Genomic DNA, 12,689 nt, shown 5'->3' on the forward strand with positions numbered 1-12,689 from the left:
AAATATTTTCTTATGTAGGTTGTCTGTTTACTCTGTTGATATTTTCTTGGCTGCACAGAAGCTCTGAAGCTTAATTAGATCTTGTCAATTTCTGCTTTTGTTGCAATTGCCTTTGGCATCTTCATGAAATCTTTGCCATGTCCTATATCCAGAATGTATTTCCTAGGTTATCTTCCAAAGTTTTTATAGTTTTAATATGGTGTAAGGAAGGGGTCCAGTTTCAATCTTTGGCATATGGCTAGCCCATTATTTCAGCACCATTAATTAAATAGGGAGTCCTTTCCCCATTCTTTGTTTTTATTAACTTCATCAAAGACTAGATGGTTGTAGGCGTGTGGCATTATTTCTGGGTTCCCTGTTCTGTTCCATTGGTATATCTGTTTCCTTCTCTCTCTCTTGCTCTTTTTTTTTTCTTAGATGGAGTCTCGCTCTGTCACCAGGCTGGAGTGCAGTGGTGTGATCTTGGCTCACTGCAACCTCTGCCTCCTGGGTTCAAGCAATTCTCCTGCCTCAGCTTCCTGAGTAGCTGGGACTACAGGTGTGCACCACCACACCCAGCTAATGTAGTAGAGATGGGGTTTCACTATGTTGGCCAGGATGATCTTAGTCTCTTGAACTCATGATCTGCTCGTCTTGGCCTCCCAAAGTGTTGGGATTACAGGAGTGAGCCACTGCACCTGGCCTGTTGAGGGTTTTTAACCTGAAGGGTGTTGAATTTTATTGAAAGCCTTTGAGCTTTGAGATTATCATGTGGTTTTTGTTTTTAGTTCTGTTTATGTGATGAATCACATTTATTGATTTGCGTATATTGAACCAACCTTGAATCCCAGGAATAAAGCCTACTGATGGTGGTGGATTAGCTTTTTATGTGCTGCTAGATTCGATTCACTAGTTTTTTTTTTGATGATTTTTGCATCTGTGTTCATCAGGGATCTTGGCCTGCAGTTTTCTTATTGTGTCTCTGCCAGATTTTGGTATCCGAATGATGCTGGACTCAAATAATGAGTTAGTGAGGAGTCCCTCCTTCAGTTTTTTCAAACAATTTCAGTAGAATTGTTCTATACTAGCTCTTCTTTGTATGGGGTTAGTTATTTGTTTTTGCCTGTTAAATTGTTTCAATTTCTTACAGATTCTGGTTATTAGACCTTGGTTGGATGCATAGTGTATTAGTCCATTCTCATGCTGCTATGAAGAAATACCTGAAACTGGGTAATTTATAAAGAAAAGAGGTTTAATTTACTCACAGTTCCACAAGGCTTGGGAGGCCTCAGGAAACTTAGAGTCATGGCAGAAGGCACCTCTTCACAGGACAGCAAGAGAGAGAATGAGTGCAAGAGGGGAAATGCCAGATGCTTACAAAACTGTGTCCGGAATTGGTGGGTTCTTGGTCTCACTAACTTCAAGAATGAAGCTGCAGAGAGTGTTACAGTTCTTAAAGATTGTGTGTCTGGAGTTTGTTCCTTCTGATGTTTGGACGTGTTCAGAGTTTCTTCCTTCTGGTGGGTTTGTGGTCTCGCTGGCTTCAGGAGTGAAGCTGTAGACCTTTGTGGTGAGTGTTACAGCTCTTAAGGCCGTGCGTCTGGAGTTGTTCATTTCTCCTGTCTGGAGTTGTTCATTCCTCCCGGTAGATTCGTGATCTTGCTGGCCTCAGGAGTGAAGCTGCAGATCTTTGTGGTGAGTGTTACAGCTCATAAAGGCAGTGCAGACCCAAAGAATGGGCAGCAGCAGCAGCAAGATTTATTGCAAAGAGCGAAAGAACAAAGCTTCCACGGTGTGGAAGGGGACCTGAGCGAGTTGCCCCTGCTGGCTGGGCAGGCTGCTTTTATTTCCTTATCTGGCCCCACCCACATCTTGCTGATTGGTCCATTTTATAGAGAGCTGATTGGTCCATTTTGGCAGGGTGCTGACTGGTGCATTTACAATCCCTGAACTAGACACAGAGTGCTGATTGGTGCATTTACAATCCTCTAGCTAGACATAAAGGTTCTCCAAGTCCCCACCAGATTAGCTAGACACAGAGCACTGATTGGTGTGTTTACAAACCTTGAGCTAGACACAGAGTGCAGACTGGTGTATTTACAGTCCTTTAGCTAGACATAAAGGTTCTCTAAATCCCCACCAGATTAGCTAGATACAGAGTACTGATTGGTGCATCCACAAACCCCAAGCTAGACACAGAGTGCTGATTGGTGCATATACAATCCTCAGGCTAGACATAAAAGTTCTCCAAGTCCCCACCCCACTCAGGACCAGCTGGCTTCCCCTAGTGGATCCTGCACCAGTGCCGGGGTTAGAGTTGCCTGCCAGTCCTGGGCTGCGCGCCTGCACTCCTCAGCCCTGGGGCGGTAGATGGGACTGGGCGCCCCTCGGGAGGCTCAGGCCCCGTGGGAGCCCACCACCGAGGGTCTTGGGCATGGCAGGGTACAGGTCCCGAGCCTTGTCCTGTGGAGAGGTGGCTGAGGCTGGGGGAGAATTCGAGCTTGGTGCAGGCAGGCCAGCATTGCTGGGGGACCCAGTGCCTCCTCTGCAGCTGCTGGCCCGGGTGCTAAGCCCCTCACTGCCCGGGCTGGTGGCGCCGGATGACTGCTCCGAGTGTGGGGCCTACTGAGCCCATGTCCACTTGGAATGTGCGCTGGCCTGCCAGCACTGTGCGCAGCCCCGGTTCCCCTCGGCACCTCTCCCTCCACACCACCTGCAAGCAGAGGGAGCCGGCTCTGGCCTCAGCCAGCCCAGAGAGGGGCTCCCACAGTGCAGCGGCAGGCTGAAAGGCTCCTCAAGCATGGCCAGGGTGGATGCCAAGGCCGAGGAAGCACTGAGAGCGAGCGAGGGCCGCCAGCGCTTTGTCATCTCTCAAAACCATCAGATCTGGTGAGACTCACTATCACGAGAACAGCATGGGGGAACCGCACCGGTGATCTGATTACTCCACCTGGTCTTGCTCTTGACACATGGGGATTACAATCCAAGATGAGATTTTGGGTGAGGACACAGCCAAACCATATCATGTAGTTTGCAAATATTTTCTCTCATTGTAGAAAAATATTTATCTCATGACCTGTAGCCATGAGCATGGAATGTTTTCCCATTTGTTTGTTTCATCTCTGATTTCTTTGAGCAGTATGTTTTGTTGTTCTCCTTGCAGACTTTAACCTCCTTCATTAGGTATATTCCTAGGTACCTTCTTTTTTAATTTTTTGGTGGCTATTATAAATGGGATTTTTTGTTCATTTTTGATTGGGCTGTCTTTTAATTATTGAGTTCAGTAGTTCTTTATATGTATTCTAGATACAAGTCCATTGCCAAATATATGATTTGCATTTTTTTTCCATTTCTGTAGGTTGTTTTCACTTTCCTCATGGTGTCATAAGTATTTTTAATGTTGTTAAAGTCTAATTTATCTATTTGTTTTTTGTCACTTGCGCTTTTGGTGTTGTACCAAGGAACCATTGTCAAATCCAAGCTAATGAAGACTTATGCTCATGTTTCTTCTACGAGTTTTAGAGTTTAGTGCTTACATGTAGGTCTGATTCATTTTCAGTCGATTTTTGTGTATGGTGTTAGGAAAAGTTCCAACTGCATTTATTATTTTGTATGTGAATATCAAGTTGTCTCAGCATCGTATGTTAAAAAGACTATTCTTCCTCTATTTTATTGTCTTGGTACTCTTGTTGAAAATCAAATGACCTTAGATAAAAGGCTTTACTTCCAAACTCTCATCAGATGTTTTTAAATGGAAGTTTTAATTTTAATAAATTTACCAATAATTTATTGGAGAAATGATTATGGAACATATCCTGTGAGCCAGGCACTGCCCTAGGTTGCAGAGTTACAGCAGCAAACAAGACAGAGACTCCCTTGACCCTGAAGATAACATTTTAGTGGAGAGTGAAAAGATATGTGAAGAATATAAAACATTTGGGAACATTAGAGAAGGACAAAAGTATATGTTTGTGGGCATTACTTTGTTTTCTTCACATAACCTTCTATGTCTCTTTTAGTGCATTTAGGTCTTCCTGCCATGTTTATAGTTAATATTTTTATATGCACGTGTAATCTACCCGACTAGGCTAAACACTTCTTCAGGTCAGGGTCCGTCTTTGCCAGTCTGTCCCATCTAGGTATAGTATGTGTTTAGTGGGTTTGTGATGAATGAATAGATTAATTACTTTTGGGGACTGAATTTTTGAGTTTTTTTTTTTTTTTTTTTTTTTTTAAGATGGAGCCTCACCCTGTCGCTCAGGCTGTAGTGCAGTGGCACAATTTCAGCTCACTGCAGCCTGTGCCTCCCTGGTTCAAGCAATTCTTCTGCCTCAGCCTCCCAATCAGCTGGGATTACAGGTACCCACCACCACACCCAGCTAATTTTTTTTTGTATTTTTAGTAGAGACCATGTTTTACCATGTTGTCTAGGCTGGTCTTGAACTCCTAACTTCAAGTGATCCTCCTGCCTCGGCCTTCCAAAGTGCTGGGATTACAGGCGTGAACCACTGCGCCCGGCCTGAATGTTTTATACACATCCATTCATATATACATAAACCTTTAAAATATCCATGTTATTCAGAGCTGTTAGAATAGTTTGGAAATAAGAGTGAAATCCTTTATATTCAAGTTACGCTAGGTTACACTTTCTTTTTTAATCTAGAATCTCAGGCTAAGTCTTCCTGCTTCAGCCCGGATTTCTGTTTGGTACTTAACCTCAGCCAGGGACCTGCTTTCCTTTCCTTCCTCACTCAAGTAATTTCAGCCCTCACTCTGTCCATAATGAGTCACTGAGCACCTCTCTCTCTCCTCTGTTTCCATCAGGGAGTGAACCAATATTTTAAATTTTCACCCAAGAACAGAGTTGTCGGGCACATCCTGGGTAGGGTAAAGTTATTTGATGTGATGGTTTTTTTTTTTTTTTTTTATCTTTTTGGTTTTAAGGAGTGAAAAGTTTAATAGGCAAGAAGGAAGGAAGAAGAAAACAGCTCCCCTGTACAAAGATAAAGGGAGGGGGCGATTCGAACTAAGAGAAAACCGTGTGTGCAGCAGAAAAGTGTCTGCTTATATGAGGAGGCTGGAGGAGGTGGTGCCTGATTTACATAGGGCTCAGGGGATTGGTTTGACCAGGCATGTCACTCACGTAGCTCGCGGAAAAAACTGGCCCTCCCACTCTAGCTTTTTAATATGTGAATACAGGGTGCCTTGATGCTCTACACACATGGGGATATGTGGGGGCGGCCATGTTGCCAGGCACCGGTGAGCAAGGGCAAGAAGTCAGCAGGAATCACCGTGTTTGGGTGGACCCAGTTTCTAATGGCCTGCATTTGCATATCAAAGGTTGCTGACTTGGCTCTAAGAGCTGGGGCTTTCTTGCTAGACAAGAAGTGTTTCTGGAGCTGCTTTAAAGGAAATGAAAACTTCCCCAAGGACCCCTTTTCCTATCTGCCTAAAATAATTTCTTAATCAACTCCTATAACATTCCCCACTGTGGAGATGTCACCATCAAGGGGTTTTGGGCGATGACTGTTTCTGGCTATTTCCTGCTGAAAAGGGGCATCGAATGGGGAGCAGTAGCTAGGGCTTCTCCTGGGGTTGATCTAAGGGTCCTCGGAAGAATGGCATGTCCATGTGTGGTTCAGTTTGCAGCACTGTTTGGAGTTTGATTGCTTCTAGGTGAGAGGAAACAATTCAAGTTACAGTATTGAGTATACAGGGTCCAAATATTAATACAAGACATAAGCTTTCTGTCCAATATTTCAGTTAGAAGGTGCTACTCTGTATAACCCTACTGCAAATAGTAGAGTGAGTATAGCAATTCCCACAAGTGTGGTATGGTAGATAATTTTAATCTAAAATTTTACTTGCCAAGATACAGAATTTCCCTTTGGGGGTTTTCCTTGCTTTTATTTCCCAAACAAAGAAACTTCAGGGTTATGGGCACCCTACTCACTTTCATTACCTGGCAGAATTTGCAGGATAATTGCCCAGAACTAGCATGGTGATCCAGATTTTTATGTTACCCATCTCTTTTTGTTTCTTTCAAGCTGTAGGAGATCACCACTTGATTCACAGGAATAAGCAGGGTTAGTCTAAAATGCAGGCAGAAAGCTTTAAAACAATTAGTGAGACTAGGATTTAATGACAAATCTACGATAAGCTTTGGAGCACAATTTTTCTCTCCAGCCCTCATTTTTGGTAAAAACAAATTATGATAGGATCATGTGTGTTGTTTGTAGAATAAACTTTAGTTTTATACTTGGCTTGATTATTTGCATAAAGTGCAGCAAGAATGGTTATTTCTACATAGGCCTTTTGGATTGGCTTTGATGGAACTCTGTTCCACAAGGAATCTCAGATAAGACCTTTAAAGCTGAGTCCAGCTATGAGTTTGTATCCTCAGAATACCTGTGAGTTGGGTGATCCTGTCCTCTTGAGGTCCCAAGATAAACTTGGAGCTCCTGGACCTGTTAGAAAGTGACATTCTTTACTGATAACAGGTAAAGATCTCTGTTCGGAGACTCTGTAGACAAGGTATGAGGCCAGTACTCCCCAAGGGGCTTTTATTGGCTCTGCATGTCAAGCTTGATTCCTTAAAGGGAAACACACCCTTTCAGTCAAAGCCTTGGTAAAATAGCCAATTTTTCCAATTGTGTCCTGTTGACAAAGAAAAATGGATTCTTACTGCACGATGCAAACAACTATATTGCCATAAGATAAGAGTACTCACAGATAGTTTCCAAACTCTGGAGGAACCAGGCAGAGAAAAACAAACATGCTCCAAATATTGTTTACAAGAGTATACCTTATTCAATTATTAAAGGCCATAAATAGTTCAAAATAAGTTTTCTTGACTCTGAAAAACAAAACAAAGATCAGCAGTATTTCAAACAAAAGTTTGAAAAGCTTGCTTTAACATTCTGATTTCAGTCCATTAATTAGCTCGTTTTGCTTGATATTTGTGAACATGTCAGTTCTTTGAGTCCTGTACATTCTTTCTCTATTCCAATGTTAACAGTCTTCAAGGCTATTAAAAATCTGCATTTGAGAACATCTGTTAAAGTTCTTAATATAGCTTGATTGTAAATCATCTTTTGAGAAGGAACAAAGCAAGACAATTATCTGTGAATGACAAAATTTCTGGGATACAGTTAAAAACATGACTGACAAGTTTATCTCCGTGGTTTACAATAACTTTACCCTTAATTATGATTGATAGCATGTACTTAGACATTAGAATTTTAGAAATCCCATACAATTTTGGAACATATATTAGGATTACTCACCAAAATAGAACTTAAAGAATATTGGACATCATTTTGGCAATCTCATGTGACTAAACATGTCAAATAATCTTGTTTACCTCTTTTCTGAATGTTTCAGGGACCCCCTGAACCATCCAAAAAGTCAGGCATCAGGAAGGACAATTTTGAAACTTGAAGTTTGATTTTGGGAGGCCTGTTAAATGTTTGAGGTTTAGAACATTTGATGTTATGAAAGAATTCCAGATTGCCAAATGATGACTCAAAAGGCAAAAACCTTTCATTAGCCTTTACCATGAATGACATGGAAGTCCTGTTCAAAGCCAAAGTTTACCCTTGCATTAATTTATTAATGTTAACCCCAGTTTGTTTCAGTGAAACCTTATAGATCATTGCATCTAATCATAACCAATTTGACTGTTGAAATTTTTACAAACCTTTTATAATGCTTTTACTAAAGGGCAGATTAGTATCTTAAGACCTGCCTGCCATGCTTTTATTTCAATGTCTAATTTATGAAAAGACCATGTAATACCCTTTTGAGTTTAATTAATGTTCACTGTTAACTTCTAGCAACTTTTATTTTTGGTGAAAAATATGGTTAGTAAGCAGTTTTAATTATATACTAGGTGTGGATCCTAGGACCCAGAGAGAAGTGCAGATAAAGTTTGACTTTTCACCATCCAGCTCTGTATGTCCCAGCCTTACCTATCTGTAAAGCAGGCAGTATACAATCTTGGAACATTTGGCAAACCTGGTATCTAGGTTGTATGATTTAGACCACCTATTTGCATTTTGATGACACTTGCATTTTACCAATAATCCTTAAGACTATTTTTGTTTTTTGAAGTCACGTGAACTAAAAAATACTTGATTTAAGTGCTTATTTTTCTTTAAGCCAATCAATTAGAGCTCTTTTTATAGACATTACACACAACGCATGTATAGCAACACAAACATACAGAAGATTGAGCACTTGTTAAGATTTTTCATTTGCCAGTTTCTTAATTGGATTACTGGCTTTAGGGTGGAGTCCTTGGAGAAACAAGACCAGGTAGCATGCATTTTTTAGGGCCTAATAAGCAGGTATAGCTGAAGGCAAAGACAGATCCCTAAAATTAAGGGTGCCATTTTTTACTGGATCTTGGGTCCAGTATAAACAGTGTAGTGCTTCTACCATGCTCTTCATTGCAAGGCAACCCAAAGCCAATTGGCTTATTTTGTAATTAGCCCATGTGATGGTTATTTTTATGTGTCAGTTTTAGTATAAGTATATAACTTAAAGAAGACTGGAGATCTTAAGTGGCTAAAAGATGTCCAGATGGCTGGTTAAACACAATTTCTGGAGGTATCTGTGAGGGTATTTTCAGAAGAGATTAGCATTTGAATCAGTAGACTGAAGATCTCCCTCACCAGTGAGGTGGGTATCATGCAACACATCGAGGGCCCCAAAAGAAAGGACAAATTTACTCTGTGATATGATTTGGCTCTGTGTCCCCACCCAAATCTCATTTTGAATTGTAATCCCCACGTGTGGAGAGAGGGAGGTGATTGGATCATGGGGGCAGTTTCCTTCATGCCGTTCTTGTGGTACTGAGGGAGTTCTCAGGAGATCTGGTGGTTTTATAAATGGCTTTCCCCTGCGCTTTTCACTTTGTCTCCTGCCTGCCGCCATGTAAGAGGTGCCTGCTTCCCCTTCTGCCATGATTGGAAGTTTCCTGAGGCCTCCCCAGCCATGTGGAGCTGTGAGTCAACTAAAACTCATTTGTTTATAATTATTCAGTCTCAGGTGGTATCTTTATAGCAGTGTGAGAACGAATTAATACACTCTGCTTCAGCTGGGTTTCGCAGAACTCTTCTCAAGTTCTGTGAAACCACACATCTGAGTAGGGCAGTGCTTTTGTATTTTTTTCCTGAAAAGTACAGAAGAGTGATATATGTGAATGTTTACCTAAGCAATACCTTTCCTGTTTATAGCAGAAGGAGCCATTGTATTTGCTTTAAAGCATGGAATAGTAATGATTTATTTTCCTCACAGCTGCAGATCCTTGGATTAATAGTTGGTTTTCCTCAATTTTGATGCTCTATACTGCTTGTTAAATACTGTGTATAATTTGGGATGTTGAGCAGTATGTTTTGTGATCTCATATCAGGTTTAGATTGAAAGCTCAAATCTTTTCAGGAAAATGTCTGTTTTTTCCCATTTTAATGAAGTTGTAGTTCACAGTAGTAATAACGGTGTTATAGTGGATGAATTCCCCCCCCCCCCAAAAGCCATTAACCTGTAAAACACCTAGCTCAGGGCCACTGTGCCAGGAGGTGCTTAGTACAAATTTGTTTCTTCTTTCTTTTCTTGTTTCTGGATCATGGAGCAATTTCATGTAAGAATGGAATAAATTTCATAGACACCTCTCAGAAGACTATTTTGAAATGAGCAATTTTCCTATTTGACTACACAGACATCTAGTATGCTTGCATAAAAGGAAAAGTCATATGAGAACATCTGAATTTAGAAGTACTTGAAAGTAAAAGACTGAAGACATAAAGGAAATGTTAGCAGGATGATAAATGTCCGTTGATTTAAACTGACGGGAGCTCTGTTCTGCTTGATAGCATATTCTTGTAGGGAAAGCTGATCCAAGCTTATGGCTAGCTCTGGAGCAGGCTTGTTGAAGCTGTTCATAAATTTATTTATTTATTTTTTAGAGACACTATCTCACTCTGTCACCCAGGCTGGAGTATGGTGGCATGATTATGGTTCACTGCAGCTTGAACCTCTGGGCTCAAGTGACCCTCCTACTTTAGGCTTCCAAGTAGCTTGCATGACAGCAGTGTGCCACCTGTTCATAAATTTAGAACAATATTTAGTGTAAAGTTCGTGATTTTTCTAAGGGCGGAACAGGGATTTCTACAAGGTGAACATGCTTCTGTAATCGCCACACAGGTCAGGAAATAAAACGTTATTTATATTCCATATTTCTTTATGCGATGTCTAGACACTATTTTCATATTCCCCAGAGGTAACTACTGTCCTGATTTAAAACACCATAGGTTTGGACTGGGCGTGGTGGCTCACACCTGTAATCCCAGCACTTTGGGAGGCCAAGGCAGGCAGATCACAAGGTCAGGAGATCGAGACCATCCTGGCTAAAATGGTGATACCCCATCTCTACTAAAAATACAAAAAATTAGCCAGGCATGATTGTGGGTGCCTGTAGTCCCAACAACTCAGGAGGCTGAGGCAGGAGAATGGCTTGAACCTGGGAGGCGGAGCTTGCAGTGAGCCGAGATTGTGCCACTGCACTCCAGCCTGGGAGATAGAGCAAGACTCCGTCTCAAAAAAAACCAAAACACCAAAAAACAGATTTTACGTGATTTAAAAATATATGGACACAGTATTATTTAGCCTAAAAAAGGAAGGGAATTTGGTCACCTTGATATTATGCTAAGTGAAATAAGCCATAACAAAAAGACAAATAATGAAGCTGGATGTGGTGGCACATGACTGTAATCCCAGCCACTTGGAAGACTGAGGCAGGAGGATTACTTGAACCTAGAAATTAGAGGCTGTAGTATGCCATGATCACAGCAGTTAATAGCTATTACAATCTAGCCTGGGCAATATAGCAAGACCCTCTCTCTCATTCTCTCTCTCTCTCTAAAGACAAATACTAAATGATTGCATTTTATTTTTAATTTATTTTTTGAGACAGGGTCTCACTGTGTCACCCAGGCTGGAGTAAAGTGGCATGATCTTGGCTCACTGCAACCGCTGCCTCCTGGGCTTAAGGGATCCTCCGTTTTTCTCTTTTTAGTAGAGATGGAATTTCACCATGTTGCCCAGACTGGTCTCAAACTCCTGAGCTCAAGCCATCTGCCTGCCTTGGCTGCACAAAGTGTTGGGATTACAGGTGTGGCCACTGTGCCTGGCCTAAATGATTCCATTTAAATGAGGTATCTAAAAGTAGTAAAATTCATAGAAAGTATTAATAGAATGGTAGTTGCCGGGGCTTTGGGGATGGGGAAATGGAGAGTTAATGTTCAGTGGATTTTTAGGTTTTTTTCGTTTGTTTGTTTGTTTGTTTTTGAGACAGGGTCTTCCTATATGTCACAGAGGCTAGAGTGGAGTGGCATGATCATTGTTCATTGTAGTCTCAAACTTTTGGGCTCAAGTGATCCTCTTGCCCTGCCTCAGCCTGCTCAGTAGCTGGGACCATAGGCACGAGCCTGTAAGTTTTTGTCTTTAATTTTTGATATAGTAAATGTGTTGAAATGCAGTTATCGCAGATATCAAGAATTCGTATAAATCTAAGTAATTAAGGCAGAGTGGTATTGTCACAAGGATTGACAAATATATCAGTGGCATAGACTAGACTTGTATTAGGCTGTTTTTATTTTCCTATAAAGGAATACCTGAGACTGGGTAATTAATAAAGAAAAGGTTTAATTGGCTCATGTTTCTGGAGGCTGCACAAGTGTGGTGCCAGTATCTGCTCAGCTTCTGGGGGGGAGCTTCTGAGGGGGGCCTCAGGGAGCTTTTACTCATGGCAGAAGGTGAAGTGGGACCAGGCATATCACATGGCAAGAGCAGGAGCAAGAGAGAGGGCTAGAGGAGGTGCCACATACTTCAAACAACCAGATCTCGCAAGAACTCACTATTGTGAAGACAGCACCAAGAGGATGGTGCCCACCCATTCCTGAGAAATCCACCCCAATCATCCAGTCACTTCCCACCAGGCCCCACCTCCAACATTGGGGATTACATTTAAACATGAGATTTTGGGGGACAAATACCCAAACTATATCAAGACTTTGGAAACAGATCCACACTGGTATGACACTTGATTTATGACAAAAATAGTAATAACAGAGCAGTCGAGATAGGCCTGGGTTTTGAGAGCTTGGGTCTCTTGGTTCCTTGGAGAAGCAATTCTCAAATATTTTGGCGTCAGGGCCCCTTTACATTCTGTTGTTTATGTGGGTTCTATCTATTGCTATTACTGTATTAGAAATTAAAACTGAGAACTTAAAAAATGTTCATTTTGAGAAAATAAACCTAGGTAACATTAACATAAATGGTATATCTTTATGAAAATTTTAAGATTTAGTGAGAATGACATTGTTGTACATTGTTTCAAAAATTCTTTAATGTCTGCCTTGATAGAAGACCAACGTACCTGCTTCTGCTTTCAATCTGATGCAATATATTTTTTTGGTTGAAATATATGAAAATAGGCTGGGCGTGGTGGCTCACTCCTGTAATCTCAGCACTTTGGGAAGCTGAGGTGGGTGGATCATGAGGTCAGGAGTTCAAGACCAGCTCGCCAACATAGTGAAACACTGTCTCTACTAAAAATACAAAAAAATTTAGCTGGTTGTGGTGTCAGGTGCCTGTAGTCCCAGCTATTTGGGAGGCTGAGGCAGGAGAATTGCTTTAACCCGGGAGGC

The 12,689-nt window shown here is 41.4% G+C and overlaps 1 protein-coding gene across 4 annotated transcripts in view; it reads left to right on the forward strand.

Annotated features, from left to right (window-relative positions):
- LOC105523793 (cytochrome c oxidase assembly factor 1 homolog) overlaps positions 1-12,689 on the forward strand; it is a 126,951-nt gene that overhangs the window by 61,123 nt on the left and 53,139 nt on the right. For 3 of the 4 annotated variants that reach the window (XR_001003648.1, XR_001003647.1, XM_011958788.1), the window contains exon 1: positions 8,920-8,986. The exons of the other annotated variant lie outside the window; for it this stretch is intronic. The gene's annotated coding sequence lies outside the window, so the exon portion shown is untranslated. Of the gene's footprint in view, positions 1-8,919; positions 8,987-12,689 lie in introns of those variants that run through there. 4 annotated transcript variants of the gene reach the window in all.

The sequence above is a fragment of the Colobus angolensis genome, unplaced genomic scaffold (genome assembly GCF_000951035.1).
Source record: "Colobus angolensis palliatus isolate OR3802 unplaced genomic scaffold, Cang.pa_1.0 Scaffold475, whole genome shotgun sequence".
NCBI lineage: Eukaryota > Metazoa > Chordata > Mammalia > Primates > Cercopithecidae > Colobus > Colobus angolensis.